Source organism: Hippocampus zosterae, chromosome 16 (genome assembly GCF_025434085.1).
Source record: "Hippocampus zosterae strain Florida chromosome 16, ASM2543408v3, whole genome shotgun sequence".
NCBI classification, from domain to species: domain Eukaryota; kingdom Metazoa; phylum Chordata; class Actinopteri; order Syngnathiformes; family Syngnathidae; genus Hippocampus; species Hippocampus zosterae.
In genome coordinates this window covers 6,246,891-6,274,481 of record NC_067466.1, presented here as the reverse complement: position 1 = coordinate 6,274,481, position 27,591 = coordinate 6,246,891, and the positions used below count along the sequence as shown (strand labels likewise).

The 27,591-nt window shown below is 45.6% G+C and overlaps 1 protein-coding gene across 5 annotated transcripts in view; it reads right to left on the bottom strand.

The window, feature by feature from the left end:
• Positions 1-27,591, bottom strand: part of LOC127587825 (uncharacterized) — a 257,761-nt gene that overhangs the window by 44,012 nt on the left and 186,158 nt on the right. Inside the window, exon 2 of one of the 5 annotated variants that reach the window (XM_052046296.1) lies at positions 2,689-2,940. The exons of 3 other annotated variants lie outside the window; for them this stretch is intronic. The gene's annotated coding sequence lies outside the window, so the exon portion shown is untranslated. Of the gene's footprint in view, positions 1-2,688; positions 2,941-18,368; positions 18,621-27,591 lie in introns of those variants that run through there. One more of the 5 variants, XM_052046295.1, reaches the window with a different exon arrangement.

Genomic DNA, 27,591 nt, shown 5'->3' with positions numbered 1-27,591 from the left:
GTGTTAGTGTTGTTGAGTTTGTTTGTGAGTGTGTGTAGGTTTACCGTGTCAAAGGCTTTGGACATGTCTAGGGCTATGGCAACTGTTCGTTGTGGTGGTTTTTGTTGATTGAAACCTGTGGCTATGATGTTGTGTATGTGGTGTAGTGCTGTGGTTGTGGAGTGTTGTTTTCGGAAGCCGTGTTGGTGAGAGGGTAGTTGAGTGTTGTTGGTAATGAAGGGTAGTATTACCTTTTCCATTGTTTTGGCTATTGGGCTGAGTAGTGCTATTGGTCTGTAGGATGGGCCGAGTGCGTGGTTTTTGTTGGGTTTTGGTATTGGGATTATTTTTGCAGTCTTCCATATTGCGGGGATGGTGTTGGTGTTGAGTGATGTGTTGTAAGTGTGTGTGAGTAGTGTTATTGCTTTGGGGCCTAGGTGTTTCAGATGTCTGATGTTTATGTTGTCTGGGCCTGTGGAGTTGTTGCTTTTGGAGCGTTGTAGTGCTTGTTTGACTTGTTGTTCTGTGATGGTTATGGGCGTGGTGTTGAGTTTTCGTATTTTGCGTTGTAGTTGTCTGTACGTTCTGTTGGTTTTGTGTTGTATTATGTTGGTGAATTGTTTGTTGAATGCTCGTGCTTTCTGTTTGTTGGATATTGCCGTGTGTTGTCCGAACTGTATTGTGGTGTTTTCTGGTGCTTTTTGTTCTTTGTTAGATAGTCTTGTTACTGTGTTCCAGAGTATGTATTGTTTGTGTCTGTGGTTCCATGCATCCGTTAAGTGTTCTTTCCATAGCTCTTGTTTGTGTTTTTGGATTTGTTTGTCTATTTCTTTGTTTAGGTCTGTGATGCGTGGGTCTTGGTGGTTTTGTTGTCTGATGTCGTTTCTTTGGCTGATGAGTGTTCTGATGTGTTGTGGTAGGAGAAGTGATTTGCTTTTTATTTTTCTGTGGGGTATGTGGTGTTTGTCTGCTGTAAGTATGAGGTTTATGAGCATGGTGTTGGCTGTGTGGATGTTGTCAGGTATGGTTAAGTTCTCCAGTGCTGATTCTATTTCAGAGGTGTATCCTTCCCAGTCTGCTTTCCTGTAATTTGTGTAAGTTTGAAGGTGTTGTTGTAGGCGGAAAGGAGCACGCGTGTTGTGTGTGATTTTGATAGGAAGGTGGTCTGAACTGAGTGCGTGTATTGTGGTCCATGTTGTTCTGTTTGTGATGCTGTTGCTGGCTGTTGTGATGTCCGGTGATGTTGGTTGTTGGTTGATGTTTGTAGGTTTTCTGGTAGGTGTGTTTGCGTTTAGAGTGATTTGTTGGGAGTTCTGTAGTATGTCTGCAATGAGGGTGCCTCTGTGGTCGTCGTAGGGAGAGTGCCATTGTGTTGAGTGAGCGTTGATGTCTGCGATTAGAATGGTGTTGTTCAGCGAGTTTATGTATTGGAAGGTGTTGGTGATGTCTGTGTCTTCTGTGGCGTGGTCTGGTCGGGTGGTATCTCTGGGGGGTATATACATGTTGCATATGTGTAGTCTTTTGTGGTTGGTTATGTGAATCTTTACGGTTTGAATTTCTGTAGTGTTGGTGTTAATGTTGTTGGGGATGTTCATGGGAGTGAATGTGACTGATTTGTGAATGTATGTGAGCAGTCCTCCTCCTCCCTTGTGTTCTCTGTCTTTCCTAATGCTGGTGTAGTTGGTGAGACGAGGTGTGTTGTGTTGTTTTTCTAGTTTGGTTTCTTGTATGGTGATGATGTCTGCGTGCTGTTGTGAGGAAAGTTCTTCTAGTTCTGTTTTCTTGTTTTGGATGCCGTTGATGTTTATTTGTAGTATGGTCAGTGTGTGTTTGTTGTTTTTGTTGGTGGGTGTTGTTCTTTGTGGGTTGTTCGGGGGTTGTGGTGTTGGGGTGTTTGTTGTTTGCGTGTGTGTTCTGCATGTCCACGTGTTTGTGTATTGGCGGGTGGTGATGCCGGAGCAATGTCTGTGTATCCAGTGTGGGTGTGTTGAGTTGCATCTGAGTGAGGTTTGTCTGCGTGTGATGATTCTATTGCAGCTATTGCAGGTCCAGGTTTGGCGGGGTGGTCTTGTGTTTGTTGTATCTCTGTTGGAGTTGTCTGTCCGTGTTGCCTTTGAGGGTAGTGTTGGTGAGGCGAGTGTGTTGTTTTGGTCTGTTTGTGCTCTGCTGCCTGTTGGTGTCCTACGAGGTGTTGTTGTTCGTGGTGGTGTTTTGGGATGTAGTCTGCATTTCCATGTTATGTTGTATTGTCTAGTGTTTATGTTTGTGCAATGTTTGTGTACCCAGTGTGGTGTGTGGTGGTTGCATCTGAAGGATGTCTGTCTTCTTGTAATCTGTTGTGTGCAAATGTCGCATGTCCAGGTAGTTTGTTGTGTGTGTGTTTGTTGCGTGCGTGAGAGTGTCTGTGTGGGCCCCGGATTTGTCTCTTTGTCCCCCGCCTGGAGCAAAAGGTCCGCCCGCCACCCTGCCAGGTTCAGGGGGCGGTTAGCCGAAAAAAAAAAAAACGGCCGTAAGGGCACCCCGTTCGGGGTGCAGGGATTGGTTCCTTGATTTGTCCCCCCGTTCGGGGGGAACCCTCCAACTGCGAGTAAGCCAAGGAGTTTGGAGGTAGAGCGGGTTGACAGCAGTGTGATCGAGCAGATTAGATAGAGTAGAATTTGAATGGGGCTTCACTGATTTATTTCATACAATTAATATCTAAAACACAGTTGAAAAATATTTGATTGTTAAAATATTTAAATACAAGAACTATATCAAGAAATTAACAAAACATAGTTTTTTTAGTTAGGAGAAAAGTCTAAAAACATATCACAAATGACAAACGTTGTGCCTCTCCTCCTCCTGTTCTTCAATGAAGCTGATCACCCTCCAGCTCCCGTTAGAAACATCGTGCTGCTGAAGGTGTGCCGGCAGAATGGTTGTGATACAGGAGGTGCTGTGGACTCTCCCAGAAACGAGGACCTAGTTTAGTTGTAGATCCAGTAAAACATAGTGCAAATGTGACATTATTTATAATGCACAGTTACAGTCTTGTGAATATTAAAAAATGTACTTCATGTAATGCAGGAAGCGAATATTTCAAACGAACTAAGGCAGCAAACAGTAAGAGCAAAATCGTGTTCCAAACATTAACTCTTTTTTTAAATGTCAATTAGCTTGTGAGTAATAAGACAAAATGTGACTGTCAGACAGAGAACTGTCAGAGCAAACGGCAGATTTTAGAAAGTCCTGCCGAAATAAATCTGCACCCGACTGCGACTGTCAGCGTTGAACTGCCGCCATTGCTGTCAAAGTCAGACACATCTCCAAAATTGTTGGAGCAAATTTTTAAGCAGGCTTCATCTTGATAAATTGACCACGTATTTGACATTTACACCATAACGTTACCGCCTAAAATAATCGTAAAACAAAATTTTGTGTAACAACAAGAGTAATATGTACCCCAAAAGCTTTCAAAGCGTCTGAAAGTTTTCTCCTCCGTTTTTGTTGGGGCTTGGCTCGAAATGCATCATGATTGGCCGCCCGAAGTCCACGTGTCTGTCGGACGTGCTCTCATTGGTCTACAATACCATCACGGATGAATAAATACTCAAAGGGCTTGCCAGGCAAGCCCTTTGAACCCTTTAAATACTCAATGGGCTTGCCTGGCAAGCCCTTTGAGTATTTATTCCATTTTGCCCACTAGTTCACTAGTAAGGTCATTTTGACGCTTACTAGTGAACATGTAAGGCCATAAATGTGCCCACTAGTTCACTAGTAAGATCATTTTGAGGCTTACTAGTTGACATGTAAGCCACAAAACGCCCGCTAGTTCACTAGTAAGATAATTTTGAGGCTTCTAGTGAACATGTAAGCCACAGAACGCCCACTAGTTCACTAGTGAGATCATTTTGACGCTTACTAGTGAACATGTAAGCCACAAAACGCTCACTAGTTCACTAGTAAGGTCATTTTGACGCTTACTAGTGAACATGTAAGCCACAAAACGCTCACTGGTTCACTAGTAAGGTAATTTTGACGCTTACTAGTGAACATGTAAGCCACAAAACGCCCACTAGTTCCCTAGTAAGATCATTTTGACACTTATTTATGAACATGTCAGCCACAAAACGCTCACTCGTTCACTAGTAAGATCATTTTGACGCTTACTAGTGAACATGTAAGCCACAAAACGCCCACTAGTTCACTAGTAAGGTCATTTTGACGCTTACTAGTGAACATGTAAGCCACAAAACGCCCACTAGTTCACTAGTAAGATCATTTTGACGCTTACTAGTGAACATGTAAGGCCATAAATGTGCCCACTAGTTCACTAGTAAGTTCATTTTGAGGCTTACTAGTTGACATGTAAGCCACACATCGCCTACTAGTTCACTAGTAAGATCATTTTGAGGCTTACTAGTGAACATGTAAGCCACAAAACGCCCAATAGTTCACTAGTAAGATCATTTTGACGCTTACTAGTGAACATGTAAGCCACAAAACGCTCACTAGTTTACTAGTAAGGTCATTTTGACGCTTACTAGTGAACATGTAAGCCACAAAACGCTCACTAGTAAGGTCATTTTGACGCTTACTAGTGAACATGTAAGCCGCAAAACGCCCACTAGTTCACTAATAAGATTATTTTGACGCTTACTACTGAACATTTAAGGCCATAAATGTGCCCACTAGTTCACTGGTAAGATGATTTTGACGCTTACTAGTGAACATGTAAGGCCATAAATGTGCCCACTTGTAGTGCTAGTGACATTACACTGTACTTGCATTAAATGCAAATAAGGATGATTACGAAAACATGTAACGGTATCCTATTGGCTGTACGTTTCAAAATAGTGTCATCCCACCAGTCAGGGCTCATGATTTTGGAAATTCTGTGCCCACTTAGTTTTTTAAAACAACAATGGCGGACAGTGTCCTGAGACGTATTCAGCGAAGGTGCAGGGCAATAGAGAGTGCCTGTCATCAAGGGTCTGCCGGTGAAAGTGAAGCACGCGCGATAAACATTTCAATTGCTAATTTAAGAAGAGTTAGTGACCAGTTTAGCGCTGATACTATTCAAAGTTTGATTCAAAGTCCAATAGATCTCCGATCTGTCATCATTGCGGGACCCACTCCTAATGGTGGACGTGTTTGTTCCCATGTGGCACATCGTTTGCACACAGGTAAAATGGCTACCATTTTTTGTCATTGGTTTTTCGTATGTATTTTTATTCAAACTACACACGGGTTTTACTGACGACTTGCTGTGACTTACCTTCTATCACCCTGTCAAACGTCGTTTTATACCAGTGGTTTTCCTGCAAATCAGTAGACTATTAAGTAACGCGATGGCTGTACACTTTTAAGCAATAACTAGTGATCTTTTAGTTATTCAATTATAAGTTTGAATTATTTTTTTCTTGAGTAAAATGGTTAGAGAAAATAGCTGCTCGTGGTTTTGAAGCTGCATATACTTTTATGTACATCTGTGTCTATATGCCTGTACTGTATACAGTATATAAAAAACACGTAGTGATTCGTTTGCTTGAATTCCTTAATCCTTTTATTTCCATACTTTAGGTAGACGAGGAAGACCAGCACTTGAAATTACAAGTGATCAAATTGAACTGCTCCCCACTCAGGGCTTTACAGTGAGAGCCATCACTGAGATGTTGTGTTGTTCCTCTTCATACCTGCATAAAAAAATGAAGTTTTTTTCAGATTTCAGCCAGAAATAGATTTACTCCCATTCATGATGTTGACCTGGAAGAGCATGTCAGAAGATTGCACAGCCAATTTCCCAGATCAGGCTCGGAAGCAAGTGTTCTGCTACATACTCTTGTCCCTTCATGTATATATCATTATATTCATTGTGAAAGTGTACTTTCTTTATTGTGTTGTTTTATGAACCTGTTGCAGATGATGAGGGCATACCTGCGTGCTGATGGTATTGTAGTACAAAGAAAAAGAGTTCGAGAAATCCTCAACCGTATTGAGCCAGCTGCTGCAGCCCAGAGATGGAGACAGACTGTGGCTAGAAGAACATACTATGTGCCATTCCCCAATAGTTTATGGCACATAGATGGGCATATGCGTCTCATTCGGTAATAAGGGATCATCTTATATTTGTACTCGTGGGAGCATTAGAAAGCCATATTGTATGGACAGCACAGATTAAATTGAATTTTATCATTTGTATATCCAAGTTACACAAACTCCAAATTGCCTCCATGTAGTCTTAAGTGCACAGCAATACCTTCTCTACCGAGATGATATTTCAAACAAGATATGAAACTTGATTGTTTTCTTGTATTTAATCATTATTCTTTTCATGTTTGTTTTACAGGTGGGTGTTTGTGACACATGCCGGCATTGATGGGAATTCCAGGCTAATAACGTACCTTCAACTGGAGCACAGACAACACAGCTTTGACAGTGTTGAAATATTTTGTCCAAGCCACCTGCCTGTATGGGTTACCCTCCAGAGTAAGATCCGACCATGGTGGTGAAAACACTGGTTGCTCTTTTAATGAACCTACTGCAGGGACAAGACACCAAAATTATTTCTAGCTCCAGCCAACACCCCCTCACAATTTACTCACACCTCCCATGGCCTGATTATCCACCAACAGGGGCCCTTTTTGGATTATCATTTTGGCATAGGAACTTTCCTTTCCTATCCTAACCGAGTGAGATGAGCCGGTAGCACCTGGAGCAAAGATCGTCTAAATTTTAATAATGCTTAGGAAAGGTTCTGACCATCCTTTACGAAAGGAAAGGAGATATATTATGCAGCAGGAATATTTAAAGGGGAAGTCTTTTTTTATGTTGTTGTTGTTGTTGTTGTCGACCCCACCCGTGCCCCGACATTGGGGGACCGGGCCCTCACTCCGTCTCCCGGATCCCCAGACCCCCCTCCGCCGCCCAGCGGGCGAGCAGGGCCGCCACTCCGCTTGGGTTTCGCCAGTGGTCCTCCGGAGTCAGTGTGGTGGGTATGTTTGTGCAGGTGAACAGGTGTTGTGTGTCGTGCACTTGCGTGCCGCATAGCGCACAGAGTGGTGTTGGGTGTGTGTCCGGTGTAATGTTGTGTAGGTAGGAGTGGAGGGCTGGTGATTTGTTGGTTCGGAGTTGTGCTAGGAGTTGTCTGGTTCTGTGTGGTAGGTCTTGCTCTGATGGGTCTATTTCTGGTGCTGGTGCATGTATTACTTTGTTGTGTTGTCTGGTGTCCAAGTGTGTTTGTACAAAGTGGGTGTGTATGTCTTTCATGTTCTGTTTTATGGTGTCGTTGTTGGTGTCCTGTGGTGCTGTGTCTTTGTTGTGTGTGTAGTTGTTGTTGTGGAAGATTGTTTGTTTCTTTTGTCTGGGTGGTGGTGGTTGTTGAGTGAGTGGGTGTAGTGGGTGGGTTGGGTGTTGGGCTTTTTGTCTGATTTGCGATGCGTGTAGTTTTAGATGGGTGTTCAGTGGGAGAGTTTTTGTTTCCTCATGCAAGTGTTGTATGTTTGTGTCTTGTGTGCATCCTGTTGCTATTCTGAGTGCTGTGTTCTGTGTGGTCTGGAGTTTTGTCTTGTTTGTGTCCGATAGTATTGGTGACCATATAGTGTTTGCGTATTCGAGGCGTGTGAGTGTGGTTGCTTTGTATGTGGTGAGTATAGTTTCTTTGGATTTTCCCCAGTGAGTGGTTGTTAAGGCTTTAAGTATTTTGTTTGATTGCTTGGCGCGGGTTAGAGTGTGTTGTGTGTGTTTTGAGAAGGTGAGTTTGGGGTCCCATGTTAATCCCAGTATTTTGGGTTCGCGGACTGTGGGTAGGGTGGTGTTATCTATTTGTAAAGTGAGCCTGTTGCTGTATTCTGCCGGATCCGGTGTGAACAGAGTGGTGGTGGTTTTGTCTGCGTTGAGTGTGAGTTGGTTCTGTTTTGTCCAGTTGTATATGTCGTGGAGATATTTTTGTACTTGTTGTTGTGCCTGTTGTGGTTTGACATGTGTGGATAGAATGGTGATGTCGTCTGCATATGTAACTGTGTGTACATTTGGAGGTGGTTGTGGTAAGTCTGCCATGTATATGTTGAATAGTGTTGGTGAAAGTACTCCCCCCTGTGGTACCCCCGTTTTCGTGTTTCTATGTTCTGATGTTTCCCCCCGGTATTGAGTGTATTGTCTGCGTCCCCTTATGTAGTTGAAGATGTATTTGATGATGATGTTTGGGGTGTTAGTGTTGTTGAGTTTGTTTGTGAGTGTGTGTAGGTTTACCGTGTCAAAGGCTTTGGACATGTCTAGGGCTATGGCAACTGTTCGTTGTGGTGGTTTTTGTTGATTGAAACCTGTGGCTATGATGTTGTGTATGTGGTGTAGTGCTGTGGTTGTGGAGTGTTGTTTTCGGAAGCCGTGTTGGTGAGAGGGTAGTTGAGTGTTGTTGGTAATGAAGGGTAGTATTACCTTTTCCATTGTTTTGGCTATTGGGCTGAGTAGTGCTATTGGTCTGTAAGATGGGCCGAGTGCGTGGTTTTTGTTGGGTTTTGGTATTGGGATTATTTTTGCAGTCTTCCATATTGCGGGGATGGTGTTGGTGTTGAGTGATGTGTTGTAAGTGTGTGTGAGTAGTGTTATTGCTTTGGGGCCTAGGTGTTTCAGATGTCTGATGTTTATGTTGTCTGGGCCTGTGGAGTTGTTGCTTTTGGAGCGTTGTAGTGCTTGTTTGACTTGTTGTTCTGTGATGGTTATGGGCGTGGTGTTGAGTTTTCGTATTTTGCGTTGTAGTTGTCTGTATGTTCTGTTGGTTTTGTGTTGTATTATGTTGGTGAATTGTTTGTTGAATGCTCGTGCTTTCTGTTTGTTGGATATTGCCGTGTGTTGTCCGAACTGTATTGTGGTGTTTTCTGGTGCTTTTTGTTCTTTGTTTGATAGTCTTGTTACTGTGTTCCAGAGTATGTGTTGTTTGTGTCTGTGGTTCCATGCATCCGTTAAGTGTTCTTTCCATAGCTCTTGTTTGTGTTTTTGGATTTGTGTGTCTATTTCTTTGTTTAGGTCTGTGATGCGTGGGTCTTGGTGGTTTTGTTGTCTGATGTCGTTTCTTTGGCTGATGAGTGTTCTGATGTGTTGTGGTAGGAGAAGTGATTTGCTTTTTATTTTTCCGTGGGGTATGTGGTGTTTGTCTGCTGTAAGTATGAGGTTTGTGAGCATGGTGTTGGCTGTGTGGATGTTGTCAGGTATGGTTATGTTCTCCAGTGCTGATTCTATTTCAGAGGTGTATCCTTCCCAGTCTGCTTTCCTGTAATTTGTGTAAGTTTGAAGGTGTTGTTGTAGGCGGAAAGGAGCACGCGTGTTGTGTGTGATTTTGATAGGAAGGTGGTCTGAACTGAGTGCGTGTATTGTGGTCCATGTTGTTCTGTTTGTGATGCTGTTGCTGGCTGTTGTGATGTCCGGTGATGTTGGTTGTTGGTTGATGTTTGTAGGTTTTCTGGTGGGTGTGTTTGCGTTTAGAGTGATTTGTTGGGAGTTTTGTAGTATGTCTGCAATGTGGGTGCCTCTGTGGTCGTCGTAGGGAGAGTGCCATTGTGTTGAGTGAGCGTTGATGTCTGCGGTTAGAATGGTGTTGTTCAGCGAGTTTATGTATTGGAAGGTGTTGGTGATGTCTGTGTCTTCTGTGGCGTGGTCTGGTCGGGTGGTATCTCTGGGGGGTATATACATGTTGCATATGTGTCGTCTTTTGTGGTTGGTTATGTGAATCTTTACGGTTTGAATTTCTGTAGTGTTGGTGTTAATGTTGTTGGGGATGTTCATGGGAGTGAATGTGTATCTACTGTATATCTATAAAAAAAATCCTCGTCTCACCCCTCAGGTGGTGTCCATCCCTCATTCAGCTGGGGTCCTCTACCAGAGGCCAGGAAGCTTGAGGGTTCTGCGCAGTATCCTTGCCGTTCCCAGCACTGCACATTTCTGGACTGAGATGTCCGATGTTGTTCCCGGGATCTGTTGCAACCACTCATCATCTAGTTTGGGGGTCACTGCCCCGAGTGCTCCGACCACCACAGGCACGACTGTCCCCTTTACCTTCCAGGCTCTCTCCAGCTCCTCTCTGAGCCCTTGGGATTTCTCGAGTTTCTCGTGTTCCTTCTTTCTGATGTTTCCAGCACTTGGGACCGCTACATCCACTACAACGGCTTTCCTCTGCCCTTTATCTATCATCAGGATATCTGGTTGGTTCGCCATTACCATCTTGTCAGTCTGGATCTGGAAGTCCCATAGGATCTTCGCTCTGTCATTCTCCACCACCTTCGGAGGTGTTTCCCATTTTGACCTTGGGGTTTCCAGTCCGTACTCCGCACAGATGTTTCGGTAGACTATGCCAGCCACCTGGTTATGGCGTTCCATATAGGCTTTCCCTGCCAGCACCTTACACCCTGCAGTTATGTGTTAGATCGTCTCAGGTGCCTCTTTGCACAACCTACACCTTGGGTCTTGTCTGGTGTGGTATATCTGGGCCTCAATGGCTCTAGTGCTCAGGGCCTGCTCCTGAGCAGCCAGGATGAGTGCCTCTGTACTGTCCTTCAGGCCAGCCCTCTCTAGCCACTGATGGGAATTCTTGAGATCGGCCACTTCAGTTATGGTCCGGTGGTACATCCCGTGTAGGGGCTTGTCCTCCGATGATGGTCCCTCTTCCAGCGCCTCATCCTCTGTTGCCCATTGTCTGAGACATTCTCTGAGTACGTCATCCGTTGGAGCCTTCTCCTTGATGTATTCATGGAGCTTGGATGTTTCATCCTGGACAGTGGCTCTCACACTCACTAGTCCCCAGCCGCTTTCCTTGTTGCCAGTTCAAGGTTGCCATTGGCTTGTGGTACACCGAGGTACTTGTAGCTGTCCTCAATGTCTGCTATTGTTCCTTCGGGGAGTGAGACCCCTTCAGTCCGGACTACCGTTCCTCTCTTAGTCACCATCCGACTATCACATCCCGATGTCGCTGCTGTAGATCCTGGTTGTGTGGATCAGGGAGTCTATGTCCCTTTCACTCTTAGCATACAGCTTTATGTCATCCATGTAGAGGAGGTGACTGATCGTAGCTTCATTTCTGAGGCTGTATCCATAGCCTGTCTTGGTGATTACTTGGCTTAGGGAGTTCAGTCCAATGCAGAACAGCAATGGGGAGAGTGCATCACCTTGGTATATGCCACATTTGATGGACACTTGGGTAAGTGGCTTGCCATTGGCTTCAAGTGTGGTTTTCCACATCCTCATCAAGTTCGCAACGAAGGCTCTTAGGGTCCTGTTCACCTTATACACATCCAAGCATTCAGTGATCCATGTATGTGGCATCGAGTCATAGGCTTTCTTTTAATCAATCCAGGCTGTGCACAGGTTGGTACATCGGGACCTGCAGTCTTGTGCGACTGTTCTGTCAACCAGGAGCTGATGTTTGGCTCCCCTGGTATCTCTACCAATGCCCTTCCGTGCTTCGCTCATGTATTGATCCATGTGTGCACTTATCTTAGCCGCAACATGAGCTTCCAAAATTGTGGAGGGACAGGTTATTGGCCGATAGTTGGATGCGACTGCACCCTTTGAGGGATCTTTCATGATAAGGATCGTTCGCCCTTCGGTTAGCCATCCTGGGTGAGTCCCATCCCTAGGCAGCTGGTTCATTTGTGCTGCTGGGCGCTCATGGAGTGCTGTGAGTCTCTTTAGCCAGTAAGTGTGGACCATGTCCGGGCCTGGTGCTGTCCAGTTCTTCATATTTGAGACTATTTCCTTTATGTCTGCCACTGTTATGGTAATTGGGTTCTGTTCAGGGAGGTGTCTGTGCTCCTCTCTTTGGGTGACCAGCCATTGTGCACTGCTGTTATGTGCAACCTCCTTCTCCCATCTGCCTCTCCAGTACCTTTCAGTTTCCAGTCTTGGTGGATCAGCTCTGTTGTTAGGACCCTGCCACTGAGCGTACACTTTCGCAGGTTGTGTTGCAAACAGCCTGTTTATTCGTCTGGCCTCATTCTCTTTCGTGTACCGCTTTAGGCGGCTGGACAAGGCTTGGAGCCTTTGTTTCGAGTGCTTCATATATGGTCATCTGGATGTACCTCTCAGGATCGGCCTTTTCATCACACCTCTCTGGACCTCAGTCAATTGACTCACATCTTTCCGAGCCGCCTTGATCTTAGCCTCCAACCGTCTTTTCCATGGTCGGTAATGTATCTCATGGCTTCCATGGTTGCTCTTATAGCCAAGCATCTCAAGGATCACTGATGCTGAAGCGTATATCAGTTCATTTCCGTGATCGTTACGGTAAGGATCGCCCTCAGTGCTGAATTCACACTTTCCAAGAGACTTTCAGGTGGTACTTCACATAGCCGTTGTAATCGGATTCTAGGTTTCCCAGCTTTCATTCTTGCCATGATCTTAGCTTTCAGGTCAGTTGCTGCCTCGCTCAGCATTTCATTCATTGGGGCTGGCCTCCCAATCTCATCATCTGCATTCACTCTGGTATGAACTCCTCCTCTGATCTGGCAGCCTGGGGCCCCTCACCATGGAACCTGCGTTGTACCTCATCAATCTCAAGTTGTGACAGCAGTTGCCGTTTGTGGATGTTGGAACACTGAGTTACGAGTTGTTTCGTGGCCACCCGTGACTGTGGGTTTCGAAGTAACCATTTAGCCCACATTCTCTCCATGTAACCTCTCTGACTAGGCTTGCTTGAGTAGTAGCATTCCAACAGAGCCATGTTATTGCATCTTGCCCATCTCTGCTCCATTTTTCATCAAGGTGCTTTGGTTCCCCAGCACCTGACGCAGACCTTGTTTGGCCGGGCGACGTCTGAGCTGGCATGTCATTCATTTTATTGTCTCTCATCATTGTATGAGGTACGCATTAGCGTGAAGGCTCTTGCCCAAGGACCCACACTGGATGGTGTTATGTGCTCATTTTTTGCCCCAAGTGGGGAGCGGAGGGACGGGCGCTGGGGGGGGACCATCGTGGTGGGGCGGGCCCCTATGCGGGATGTGCCACCGGACCGTGGCTGAGGTGGCTGATCTCAAGAAGTCCTATCGGTGGCTGGAGGGGACTGGCCTGGGGGACAGCGCAGGGGCGCTCATCCTGGCTGCTCAGGAGCGGGCCTTGGGCGCCGGAGCCGTCGAGGCCCGGATGTGCCGCGCCGGACAGGACCCGGGGTGTGGGTTGTGCGGGGAGGCGCCTGGGACGATCCGGCACGTGGCTGCGGGGTGTGGGATGCTGGCAGGGGGGGCCTGCGTGGAGCGCCATGGCCAGGTGGCTGGCGTGGTCTGCCGAGGCATCTGTGCGGAGTGTGGACTGGGGGCCCCGGGGTCGGAGTGGGGGGCACCTCCGAGGGTGGTGGAGGGTGGCGGAGCGGGGATCCTGTGGGACTTCCGGATCCAGACTGGCGGGATGGTGGTGGCGAGCCAGCCAGATGTCGTGGTCGTGGATGGGGGGCGGTGGAGGGCCGTTGTGGTGGATGTGGCGGTCCCAGGTGGTGGAGGCATCGGGAGGGGGGAGCATGGGGGGCTCGGGGGGTACCAGGGGCTCGGGGAGGGGCTGGGGAGGGCCTGGGGGGTGGGGGTGGCGGTCGTGCCTGTGGTGGTCGGGGCGCTCGGGGCAGTGACCCCCGGACTGGATGGGTGGTTGCGACAGATCCCGGGACCAGCGTCGGACATCTCGGTCCGGAGGTGTGCGGTGCTGGGAGCGGCGGGGGTACTGCGCGGGGCCCTCGGGCTTCCTGGCCTCTGGTGGAGGACCCGAGCTGAATGAGGGACGGACACCACCCGAGGACACCTCCTATTGGCTCCATGATAAGAGCTCCACCCAGCAAAGAATTAACCCTTTAAAACCTGATTCTGAGCTTTCACAATTATTTACCGCCATTTGCGTAATATCTACAGTATACAGAAGGAATCAAGCAATTTTTACCAATGTATCTGTAGGTGATGTTTATTTATTATGTACACAGAGATAAAGAGTAATGGCACAGCTCTGCAGTATCTTTCCACTTTTATATATGTATGCTATACTAAATAAAATGAATAGGGCACCATATAATGCAACAGTTATGCAACTCCCTAAATAATGATGTGAATTTTCAGTTGTTGCTAAATCAGTTAGGATGTTATAATTTGTGGTGTAGATGCGAATTTAGGAGAGCAGGACAATATATCGCATTGCAATTGGAGCAGCAGCTTGGTTGATGATGTCCCCAAACCGGCTCATCTATTATATTTGTCGTGCAATACAATGAAAATGAGCACAATTGCAAAACATAGGCTTCTTATATTTTAAAATAAAATAATCACATGTTTACCGTTCTGGGGTTTCTACAATCATGAATGGAGGCATTATTTACAGCAGGTTGATGTTGTTGTTGTTGTTGTCGACCCCACCCGTGCCCCGACATTGGGGGACCGGGCCCTCACTCCGTCTCCCGGATCCCCAGACCCCCCTCCGCCGCCCAGCGGGCGAGCAGGGCCGCCACTCCGCTTGGGTTTCGCCAGAGGTCCTCCGGAGTCAGTGTGGTGGGTATGTTTGTGCAGGTGAACAGGTGTTGTGTGTCGTGCACTTGCGTGCCGCATAGCGCACAGAGTGGTGTTGGGTGTGTGTCCGGTGTAATGTTGTGTAGGTAGGAGTGGAGGGCTGGTGATTTGTTGGTTTGGAGTTGTGCTAGGAGTTGTCTGGTTCTGTGTGGTAGGTCTTGCTCTGATGGGTCTATTTCTGGTGCTGGTGCATGTATTACTTGGTTGTGTTGTCTGGTGTCCAAGTGTGTTTGTACAAAGTGGGTGTGTATGTCTTTCATGTTCTGTTTTATGGTGTCGTTGTTGGTGTCCTGTGGTGCTGTGTCTTTGTTGTGTGTGTAGTTGTTGTTGTGGAAGATTGTTTGTTTCTTTTGTCTGGGTGGTGGTGGTTGTTGAGTGAGTGGGTGTAGTGGGTGGGTTGGGTGTTGGGCTTTTTGTCTGATTTGCGATGCGTGTAGTTTTAGATGGGTGTTCAGTGGGAGAGTTTTTGTTTCCTCATGCAAGTGTTGTATGTTTGTGTCTTGTGTGCATCCTGTTGCTATTCTGAGTGCGGTGTTCTGTGTGGTCTGGAGTTTTGTCTTGTTTGTGTCCGATAGTGTTGGTGACCATATAGTGTTTGCGTATTCGAGGCGTGCGAGTGTGGTTGCTTTGTATGTGGTGAGTATAGTTTCTTTGGATTTTCCCCAGTGAGTGGTTGTTAAGGCTTTAAGTATTTTGTTTGATTGCTTGGCGCGGGTTAGAGTGTGTTGTGTGTGTTTTGAGAAGGTGAGTTTGGGGTCCCATGTTAATCCCAGTATTTTGCGTTCGCGGACTGTGGGTAGGGTGGTGTTATCTATTTGTAAAGTGAGTCTGTTGCTGTATTCTGCCGGATCCGGTGTGAACAGAGTGGTGGTGGTTTTGTCTGCGTTGAGTGTGAGTTGGTTCTGTTTTGTCCAGTTGTATATGTCGTGGAGATATTTTTGTACTTGTTGTTGTGCCTGTTGTGGTTTGACATGTGTGGATAGAATGGTGATGTCGTCTGCATATGTAACTGTGTGTACATTTGGAGGTGGTTGTGGTAAGTCTGCCATGTATATGTTGAATAGTGTTGGTGAAAGTACTCCCCCCTGTGTTACCCCCGTTTTCGTGTTTCTGTGTTCTGATGTTTCCCCCCGGTATTGAGTGTATTGTCTGCGTCCCCTTATGTAGTTGAAGATGTATTTGATGATGATGTTTGGGGTGTTAGTGTTGTTGAGTTTGTTTGTGAGTGTGTGTAGGTTTACCGTGTCAAAGGCTTTGGACATGTCTAGGGCTATGGCAACTGTTCGTTGTGGTGGTTTTTGTTGATTGAAACCTGTGGCTATGATGTTGTGTATGTGGTGTAGTGCTGTGGTTGTGGAGTGTTGTTTTCGGAAGCCGTGTTGGTGAGAGGGTAGTTGAGTGTTGTTGGTAATGAAGGGTAGTATTACCTTTTCCATTGTTTTGGCTATTGGGCTGAGTAGTGCTATTGGTCTGTAGGATGGGCCGAGTGCGTGGTTTTTGTTGGGTTTTGGTATTGGGATTATTTTTGCAGTCTTCCATATTGCGGGGATGGTGTTGGTGTTGAGTGATGTGTTGTAAGTGTGTGTGAGTAGTGTTATTGCTTTGGGGCCTAGGTGTTTCAGATGTCTGATGTTTATGTTGTCTGGGCCTGTGGAGTTGTTGCTTTTGGAGCGTTGTAGTGCTTGTTTGACTTGTTGTTCTGTGATGGTTATGGGCGTGGTGTTGAGTTTTCGTATTTTGCGTTGTAGTTGTCTGTACGTTCTGTTGGTTTTGTGTTGTATTATGTTGGTGAATTGTTTGTTGAATGCTCGTGCTTTCTGTTTGTTGGATATTGCCGTGTGTTGTCCGAACTGTATTGTGGTGTTTTCTGGTGCTTTTTGTTCTTTGTTAGATAGTCTTGTTACTGTGTTCCAGAGTATGTATTGTTTGTGTCTGTGGTTCCATGCATCCGTTAAGTGTTCTTTCCATAGCTCTTGTTTGTGTTTTTGGATTTGTTTGTCTATTTCTTTGTTTAGGTCTGTGATGCGTGGGTCTTGGTGGTTTTGTTGTCTGATGTCGTTTCTTTGGCTGATGAGTGTTCTGATGTGTTGTGGTAGGAGAAGTGATTTGCTTTTTATTTTTCTGTGGGGTATGTGGTGTTTGTCTGCTGTAAGTATGAGGTTTATGAGCATGGTGTTGGCTGTGTGGATGTTGTCAGGTATGGTTAAGTTCTCCAGTGCTGATTCTATTTCAGAGGTGTATCCTTCCCAGTCTGCTTTCCTGTAATTTGTGTAAGTTTGAAGGTGTTGTTGTAGGCGGAAAGGAGCACGCGTGTTGTGTGTGATTTTGATAGGAAGGTGGTCTGAACTGAGTGCGTGTATTGTGGTCCATGTTGTTCTGTTTGTGATGCTGTTGCTGGCTGTTGTGATGTCCGGTGATGTTGGTTGTTGGTTGATGTTTGTAGGTTTTCTGGTAGGTGTGTTTGCGTTTAGAGTGATTTGTTGGGAGTTCTGTAGTATGTCTGCAATGAGGGTGCCTCTGTGGTCGTCGTAGGGAGAGTGCCATTGTGTTGAGTGAGCGTTGATGTCTGCGGTTAGAATGGTGTTGTTCAGCGAGTTTATGTATTGGAAGGTGTTGGTGATGTCTGTGTCTTCTGTGGCGTGGTCTGGTCGGGTGGTATCTCTGGGGGGTATATACATGTTGCATATGTGTAGTCTTTTGTGGTTGGTTATGTGAATCTTTACGGTTTGAATTTCTGTAGTGTTGGTGTTAATGTTGTTGGGGATGTTCATGGGAGTGAATGTGACTGATTTGTGAATGTATGTGAGCAGTCCTCCTCCTCCCTTGTGTTCTCTGTCTTTCCTAATGCTGGTGTAGTTGGTGAGACGAGGTGTGTTGTGTTGTTTTTCTAGTTTGGTTTCTTGTATGGTGATGATGTCTGCGTGCTGTTGTGAGGAAAGTTCTTCTAGTTCTGTTTTCTTGTTTTGGATGCCGTTGATGTTTATTTGTAGTATGGTCAGTGTGTGTTTGTTGTTTTTGTTGGTGGGTGTTGTTCTTTGTGGGTTGTTCGGGGGTTGTGGTGTTGGGGTGTTTGTTGTTTGCGTGTGTGTTCTGCATGTCCACGTGTTTGTGTATTGGCGGGTGGTGATGCCGGAGCAATGTCTGTGTATCCAGTGTGGGTGTGTTGAGTTGCATCTGAGTGAGGTTTGTCTGCGTGTGATGATTCTATTGCAGCTATTGCAGGTCCAGGTTTGGGGGGGTGGTCTTGTGTTTGTTGTATCTCTGTTGGAGTTGTCTGTCCGTGTTGCCTTTGAGGGTAGTGTTGGTGAGGCGAGTGTGTTGTTTTGGTCTGTTTGTGCTCTGCTGCCTGTTGGTGTCCTACGAGGTGTTGTTGTTCGTGGTGGTGTTTTGGGATGTAGTCTGCATTTCCATGTTATGTTGTATTGTCTAGTGTTTATGTTTGTGCAATGTTTGTGTACCCAGTGTGGTGTGTGGTGGTTGCATCTGAAGGATGTCTGTCTTCTTGTAATCTGTTGTGTGCAAATGTCGCATGTCCAGGTAGTTTGTTGTGTGTGTGTTTGTTGCGTGCGTGAGAGTGTCTGTGTGGGCCCCGGATTTGTCTCTTTGTCCCCCGCCTGGAGCAAAAGGTCCGCCCGCCACCCTGCCAGGTTCAGGGGGCGGTTAGCCGAAAAAAAAAAAAACGGCCGTAAGGGCACCCCGTTCGGGGTGCAGGGATTGGTTCCTGGATTTGTCCCCCCGTTCGGGGGGAACCCTCCAACTGCGAGTAAGCCAAGGAGTTTGGAGGTAGAGCGGGTTGACAGCAGTGTGATCGAGCAGATTAGATAGAGTAGAATTTGAATGGGGCTTCACTGATTTATTTCATACAATTAATATCTAAAACACAGTTGAAAAATATTTGATTGTTAAAATATTTAAATACAAGAACTATATCAAGAAATTAACAAAACATAGTTTTTTTAGTTAGGAGAAAAGTCTAAAAACATATCACAAATGACAAACGTTGTGCCTCTCCTCCTCCTGTTCTTCAATGAAGCTGATCACCCTCCAGCTCCCGTTAGAAACATCGTGCTGCTGAAGGTGTGCCGGCAGAATGGTTGTGATACAGGAGGTGCTGTGGACTCTCCCAGAAACGAGGACCTAGTTTAGTTGTAGATCCAGTAAAACATAGTGCAAATGTGACATTATTTATAATGCACAGTTACAGTCTTGTGAATATTAAAAAATGTACTTCATGTAATGCAGGAAGCGAATATTTCAAACGAACTAAGGCAGCAAACAGTAAGAGCAAAATCGTGTTCCAAACATTAACTCTTTTTTTAAATGTCAATTAGCTTGTGAGTAATAAGACAAAATGTGACTGTCAGACAGAGAACTGTCAGAGCAAACGGCAGATTTTAGAAAGTCCTGCCGAAATAAATCTGCACCCGACTGCGACTGTCAGCGTTGAACTGCCGCCATTGCTGTCAAAGTCAGACACATCTCCAAAATTGTTGGAGCAAATTTTTAAGCAGGCTTCATCTTGATAAATTGACCACGTATTTGACATTTACACCATAACGTTACCGCCTAAAATAATCGTAAAACAAAATTTTGTGTAACAACAAGAGTAATATGTACCCCAAAAGCTTTCAAAGCGTCTGAAAGTTTTCTCCTCCGTTTTTGTTGGGGCTTGGCTCGAAATGCATCATGATTGGCCGCCCGAAGTCCACGTGTCTGTCGGACGTGCTCTCATTGGTCTACAATACCATCACGGATGAATAAATACTCAAAGGGCTTGCCAGGCAAGCCCTTTGAACCCTTTAAATACTCAATGGGCTTGCCTGGCAAGCCCTTTGAGTATTTATTCCATTTTGCCCACTAGTTCACTAGTAAGGTCATTTTGACGCTTACTAGTGAACATGTAAGGCCATAAATGTGCCCACTAGTTCACTAGTAAGATCATTTTGAGGCTTACTAGTTGACATGTAAGCCACAAAACGCCCGCTAGTTCACTAGTAAGATAATTTTGAGGCTTCTAGTGAACATGTAAGCCACAGAACGCCCACTAGTTCACTAGTGAGATCATTTTGACGCTTACTAGTGAACATGTAAGCCACAAAACGCTCACTGGTTCACTAGTAAGGTAATTTTGACGCTTACTAGTGAACATGTAAGCCACAAAACGCCCACTAGTTCCCTAGTAAGATCATTTTGACACTTATTTATGAACATGTCAGCCACAAAACGCTCACTCGTTCACTAGTAAGATCATTTTGACGCTTACTAGTGAACATGTAAGCCACAAAACGCCCACTAGTTCACTAGTAAGGTCATTTTGACGCTTACTAGTGAACATGTAAGCCACAAAACGCCCACTAGTTCACTAGTAAGATCATTTTGACGCTTACTAGTGAACATGTAAGGCCATAAATGTGCCCACTAGTTCACTAGTAAGTTCATTTTGAGGCTTACTAGTTGACATGTAAGCCACACATCGCCTACTAGTTCACTAGTAAGATCATTTTGAGGCTTACTAGTGAACATGTAAGCCACAAAACGCCCAATAGTTCACTAGTAAGATCATTTTGACGCTTACTAGTGAACATGTAAGCCACAAAACGCTCACTAGTTTACTAGTAAGGTCATTTTGACGCTTACTAGTGAACATGTAAGCCACAAAACGCTCACTAGTAAGGTCATTTTGACGCTTACTAGTGAACATGTAAGCCGCAAAACGCCCACTAGTTCACTAATAAGATTATTTTGACGCTTACTACTGAACATTTAAGGCCATAAATGTGCCCACTAGTTCACTGGTAAGATGATTTTGACGCTTACTAGTGAACATGTAAGGCCATAAATGTGCCCACTTGTAGTGCTAGTGACATTACACTGTACTTGCATTAAATGCAAATAAGGATGATTACGAAAACATGTAACGGTATCCTATTGGCTGTACGTTTCAAAATAGTGTCATCCCACCAGTCAGGGCTCATGATTTTGGAAATTCTGTGCCCACTTAGTTTTTTAAAACAACAATGGCGGACAGTGTCCTGAGACGTATTCGGCGAAGGTGCAGGGCAATAGAGAGTGCCTGTCATCAAGGGTCTGCCGGTGAAAGTGAAGCACGCGCGATAAACATTTCAATTGCTAATTTAAGAAGAGTTAGTAACCAGTTTAGCGCTGATACTATTCAAAGTTTGATTCAAAGTCCAATAGATCTCCGATCTGTCATCATTGCGGGACCCACTCCTAATGGTGGACGTGTTTGTTCCCATGTGGCACATCGTTTGCACACAGGTAAAATGGCTACCATTTTTTGTCATTGGTTTTTCGTATGTATTTTTATTCAAACTACACACGGGTTTTACTGACGACTTGCTGTGACTTACCTTCTATCACCCTGTCAAACGTCGTTTTATACCAGTGGTTTTCCTGCAAATCAGTAGACTATTAAGTAACGCGATGGCTGTACACTTTTAAGCAATAACTAGTGATCTTTTAGTTATTCAATTATAAGTTTGAATTATTTTTTTCTTGAGTAAAATGGTTAGAGAAAATAGCTGCTCGTGGTTTTGAAGCTGCATATACTTTTATGTACATCTGTGTCTATATGCCTGTACTGTATACAGTATATAAAAAACACGTAGTGATTCGTTTGCTTGAATTCCTTAATCCTTTTATTTCCATACTTTAGGTAGACGAGGAAGACCAGCACTTGACATTACAAGTGATCAAATTGAACTGCTCCCCACTCAGGGCTTTACAGTGAGAGCCATCACTGAGATGTTGTGTTGTTCCTCTTCATACCTGCATAAAAAAATGAAGTTTTTTCAGATTTCAGCCAGAAATAGATTTACTCCCATTCATGATGTTGACCTGGAAGAGCATGTCAGAAGATTGCACAGCCAATTTCCCAGATCAGGCTCGGAAGCAAGTGTTCTGCTACATACTCTTGTCCCTTCATGTATATATCATTATATTCATTGTGAAAGTGTACTTTCTTTATTGTGTTGTTTTATGAACCTGTTGCAGATGATGAGGGCATACCTGCGTGCTGATGGTATTGTAGTACAAAGAAAAAGAGTTCGAGAAATCCTCAACCGTATTGAGCCAGCTGCTGCAGCCCAGAGATGGAGACAGACTGTGGCTAGAAGAACATACTATGTGCCATTCCCCAATAGTTTATGGCACATAGATGGGCATATGCGTCTCATTCGGTAATAAGGGATCATCTTATATTTGTACTCGTGGGAGCATTAGAAAGCCATATTGTATGGACAGCACAGATTAAATTGAATTTTATCATTTGTATATCCAAGTTACACAAACTCCAAATTGCCTCCATGTAGTCTTAAGTGCACAGCAATACCTTCTCTACCGAGATGATATTTCAAACAAGATATGAAACTTGATTGTTTTCTTGTATTTAATCATTATTCTTTTCATGTTTGTTTTACAGGTGGGTGTTTGTGACACATGCCGGCATTGATGGGAATTCCAGGCTAATAACGTACCTTCAACTGGAGCACAGACAACACAGCTTTGACAGTGTTGAAATATTTTGTCCAAGCCACCTGCCTGTATGGGTTACCCTCCAGAGTAAGATCCGACCATGGTGGTGAAAACACTGGTTGCTCTTTTAATGAACCTACTGCAGGGACAAGACACCAAAATTATTTCTAGCTCCAGCCAACACCCCCTCACAATTTACTCACACCTCCCATGGCCTGATTATCCACCAACAGGGGCCCTTTTTGGATTATCATTTTGGCATAGGAACTTTCCTTTCCTATCCTAACCGAGTGAGATGAGCCGGTAGCACCTGGAGCAAAGATCGTCTAAATTTTAATAATGCTTAGGAAAGGTTCTGACCATCCTTTACGAAAGGAAAGGAGATATATTATGCAGCAGGAATATTTAAAGGGGGAGTCTTTTTTTATGTTGTTGTTGTTGTTGTTGTCGACCCCACCCGTGCCCCGACATTGGGGGACCGGGCCCTCACTCCGTCTCCCGGATCCCCAGACCCCCCTCCTCCGCCCAGCGGGCGAGCAGGGCCGCCACTCCGCTTGGGTTTCGCCAGAGGTCCTCCGGAGTCAGTGTGGTGGGTATGTTTGTGCAGGTGAACAGGTGTTGTGTGTCGTGCACTTGCGTGCCGCATAGCGCACAGAGTGGTGTTGGGTGTGTGTCCGGTGTAATGTTGTGTAGGTAGGAGTGGAGGGCTGGTGATTTGTTGGTTCGGAGTTGTGCTAGGAGTTGTCTGGTTCTGTGTGGTAGGTCTTGCTCTGATGGGTCTTTTTCTGGTGCTGGTGCATGTATTACTTTGTTGTGTTGTCTGGTGTCCAAGTGTGTTTGTACAAAGTGGGTGTGTATGTCTTTCATGTTCTGTTTTATGGTGTCGTTGTTGGTGTCCTGTGGTGCTGTGTCTTTGTTGTGTGTGTAGTTGTTGTTGTGGAAGATTGTTTGTTTCTTTTGTCTGGGTGGTGGTGGTTGTTGAGTGAGTGGGTGTAGTGGGTGGGTTGGGTGTTGGGCTTTTTGTCTGATTTGCGATGCGTGTAGTTTTAGATGGGTGTTCAGTGGGAGAGTTTTTGTTTCCTCATGCAAGTGTTGTATGTTTGTGTCTTGTGTGCATCCTGTTGCTATTCTGAGTACTGTGTTCTGTGTGGTCTGGAGTTTTGTCTTGTTTGTGTCCGATAGTGTTGGTGACCATATAGTGTTTGCGTATTCGAGGCGTGTGAGTGTGGTTGCTTTGTATGTGGTGAGTATAGTTTCTTTGGATTTTCCCCAGTGAGTGGTTGTTAAGGCTTTAAGTATTTTGTTTGATTGCTTGGCGCGGGTTAGAGTGTGTTGTGTGTGTTTTGAGAAGGTGAGTTTGGGGTCCCATGTTAATCCCAGTATTTTGGGTTCGCGGACTGTGGGTAGGGTGGTGTTATCTATTTGTAAAGTGAGCCTGTTGCTGTATTCTGCCGGATCCGGTGTGAACAGAGTGGTGGTGGTTTTGTCTGCGTTGAGTATGAGTTGGTTCTGTTTTGTCCAGTTGTATATGTCGTGGAGATATTTTTGTACTTGTTGTTGTGCCTGTTGTGGTTTGACATGTGTGGATAGAATGGTGATGTCGTCTGCATATGTAACTGTGTGTACATTTGGAGGTGGTTGTGGTAAGTCTGCCATGTATATGTTGAATAGTGTTGGTGAAAGTACTCCCCCCTGTGGTACCCCCGTTTTCGTGTTTCTGTGTTCTGATGTTTCCCCCCGGTATTGAGTGTATTGTCTGCGTCCCCTTATGTAGTTGAAGATGTATTTGATGATGATGTTTGGGGTGTTAGTGTTGTTGAGTTTGTTTGTGAGTGTGTGTAGGTTTACCGTGTCAAAGGCTTTGGACATGTCTAGGGCTATGGCAACTGTTCGTTGTGGTGGTTTTTGTTGATTGAAACCTGTGGCTATGATGTTGTGTATGTGGTGTAGTGCTGTGGTTGTGGAGTGTTGTTTTCGGAAGCCGTGTTGGTGAGAGGGTAGTTGAGTGTTGTTGGTAATGAAGGGTAGTATTACCTTTTCCATTGTTTTGGCTATTGGGCTGAGTAGTGCTATTGGTCTGTAAGATGGGCCGAGTGCGTGGTTTTTGTTGGGTTTTGGTATTGGGATTATTTTTGCAGTCTTCCATATTGCGGGGATGGTGTTGGTGTTGAGTGATGTGTTGTAAGTGTGTGTGAGTAGTGTTATTGCTTTGGGGCCTAGGTGTTTCAGATGTCTGATGTTTATGTTGTCTGGGCCTGTGGAGTTGTTGCTTTTGGAGCGTTGTAGTGCTTGTTTGACTTGTTGTTCTGTGATGGTTATGGGCGTGGTGTTGAGTTTTCGTATTTTGCGTTGTAGTTGTCTGTATGTTCTGTTGGTTTTGTGTTGTATTATGTTGGTGAATTGTTTGTTGAATGCTCGTGCTTTCTGTTTGTTGGATATTGCCGTGTGTTGTCCGAACTGTATTGTGGTGTTTTCTGGTGCTTTTTGTTCTTTGTTTGATAGTCTTGTTACTGTGTTCCAGAGTATGTGTTGTTTGTGTCTGTGGTTCCATGCATCCGTTAAGTGTTCTTTCCATAGCTCTTGTTTGTGTTTTTGGATTTGTGTGTCTATTTCTTTGTTTAGGTCTGTGATGCGTGGGTCTTGGTGGTTTTGTTGTCTGATGTCGTTTCTTTGGCTGATGAGTGTTCTGATGTGTTGTGGTAGGAGAAGTGATTTGCTTTTTATTTTTCCGTGGGGTATGTGGTGTTTGTCTGCTGTAAGTATGAGGTTTGTGAGCATGGTGTTGGCTGTGTGGATGTTGTCAGGTATGGTTATGTTCTCCAGTGCTGATTCTATTTCAGAGGTGTATCCTTCCCAGTCTGCTTTCCTGTAATTTGTGTAAGTTTGAAGGTGTTGTTGTAGGCGGAAAGGAGCACGCGTGTTGTGTGTGATTTTGATAGGAAGGTGGTCTGAACTGAGTGCGTGTATTGTGGTCCATGTTGTTCTGTTTGTGATGCTGTTGCTGGCTGTTGTGATGTCCGGTGATGTTGGTTGTTGGTTGATGTTTGTAGGTTTTTTGGTGGGTGTGTTTGCGTTTAGAGTGATTTGTTGGGAGTTTTGTAGTATGTCTGCAATGTGGGTGCCTCTGTGGTCGTCGTAGGGAGAGTGCCATTGTGTTGAGTGAGCGTTGATGTCTGCGGTTAGAATGGTGTTGTTCAGCGAGTTTTTGTATTGGAAGGTGTTGGTGATGTCTGTGTCTTCTGTGGCGTGGTCTGGTCGGGTGGTATCTCTGGGGGGTATATACATGTTGCATATGTGTAGTCTTTTGTGGTTGGTTATGTGAATCTTTACGGTTTGAATTTCTGTACTGTTGGTGTTAATGTTGTTGGGGATGTTCATGGGAGTGAATGTGTATCTACTGTATATCTATAAAAAAAATCCTCGTCTCACCCCTCAGGTGGTGTCCATCCCTCATTCAGCTGGGGTCCTCTACCAGAGGCCAGGAAGCTTGAGGGTTCTGCGCAGTATCCTTGCCGTTCCCAGCACTGCACATTTCTGGACTGAGATGTCCGATGTTGTTCCCGGGATCTGTTGCAACCACTCATCATCTAGTTTGGGGGTCACTGCCCCGAGTGCTCCGACCACCACAGGCACGACTGTCCCCTTTACCTTCCAGGCTCTCTCCAGCTCCTCTCTGAGCCCTTGGGATTTCTCGAGTTTCTCGTGTTCCTTCTTTCTGATGTTTCCAGCACTTGGGACCGCTACATCCACTACAACGGCTTTCCTCTGCCCTTTATCTATCATCAGGATATCTGGTTGGTTCGCCATTACCATCTTGTCAGTCTGGATCTGGAAGTCCCATAGGATCTTCGCTCTGTCATTCTCCACCACCTTCGGAGGTGTTTCCCATTTTGACCTTGGGGTTTCCAGTCCGTACTCCGCACAGATGTTTCGGTAGACTATGCCAGCCACCTGGTTATGGCGTTCCATATAGGCTTTCCCTGCCAGCACCTTACACCCTGCAGTTATGTGTTAGATCGTCTCAGGTGCCTCTTTGCACAACCTACACCTTGGGTCTTGTCTGGTGTGGTATATCTGGGCCTCAATGGCTCTAGTGCTCAGGGCCTGCTCCTGAGCAGCCAGGATGAGTGCCTCTGTACTGTCCTTCAGGCCAGCCCTCTCTAGCCACTGATGGGAATTCTTGAGATCGGCCACTTCAGTTATGGTCCGGTGGTACATCCCGTGTAGGGGCTTGTCCTCCGATGATGGTCCCTCTTCCAGCGCCTCATCCTCTGTTGCCCATTGTCTGAGACATTCTCTGAGTACGTCATCCGTTGGAGCCTTCTCCTTGATGTATTCATGGAGCTTGGATGTTTCATCCTGGACAGTGGCTCTCACACTCACTAGTCCCCAGCCGCTTTCCTTGTTGCCAGTTCAAGGTTGCCATTGGCTTGTGGTACACCGAGGTACTTGTAGCTGTCCTCAATGTCTGCTATTGTTCCTTCGGGGAGTGAGACCCCTTCAGTCCGGACTACCGTTCCTCTCTTAGTCACCATCCGACTATCACATCCCGATGTCGCTGCTGTAGATCCTGGTTGTGTGGATCAGGGAGTCTATGTCCCTTTCACTCTTAGCATACAGCTTTATGTCATCCATGTAGAGGAGGTGACTGATCGTAGCTTCATTTCTGAGGCTGTATCCATAGCCTGTCTTGGTGATTACTTGGCTTAGGGAGTTCAGTCCTATGCAGAACAGCAATGGGGAGAGTGCATCACCTTGGTATATGCCACATTTGATGGACACTTGGGTAAGTGGCTTGCCATTGGCTTCAAGTGTGGTTTTCCACATCCTCATCAAGTTCGCAACGAAGGCTCTTAGGGTCCTGTTCACCTTATACACATCCAAGCATTCAGTGATCCATGTATGTGGCATCGAGTCATAGGCTTTCTTTTAATCAATCCAGGCTGTGCACAGGTTGGTACATCGGGACCTGCAGTCTTGTGCGACTGTTCTGTCAACCAGGAGCTGATGTTTGGCTCCCCTGGTATCTCTACCAATGCCCTTCCGTGCTTCGCTCATGTATTGATCCATGTGTGCACTTATCTTAGCCGCAACATGAGCTTCCAAAATTGTGGAGGGACAGGTTATTGGCCGATAGTTGGATGCGACTGCACCCTTTGAGGGATCTTTCATGATAAGGATCGTTCGCCCTTCGGTTAGCCATCCTGGGTGAGTCCCATCCCTAGGCAGCTGGTTCATTTGTGCTGCTGGGCGCTCATGGAGTGCTGTGAGTCTCTTTAGCCAGTAAGTGTGGACCATGTCCGGGCCTGGTGCTGTCCAGTTCTTCATATTTGAGACTATTTCCTTTATGTCTGCCACTGTTATGGTAATTGGGTTCTGTTCAGGGAGGTGTCTGTGCTCCTCTCTTTGGGTGACCAGCCATTGTGCACTGCTGTTATGTGCAACCTCCTTCTCCCATCTGCCTCCCCAGTACCTTTCAGTTTCCAGTCTTGGTGGATCAGCTCTGTTGTTAGGACCCTGCCACTGAGCGTACACTTTCGCAGGTTGTGTTGCAAACAGCCTGTTTATTCGTCTGGCCTCATTCTCTTTCGTGTACCGCTTTAGGCGGCTGGAC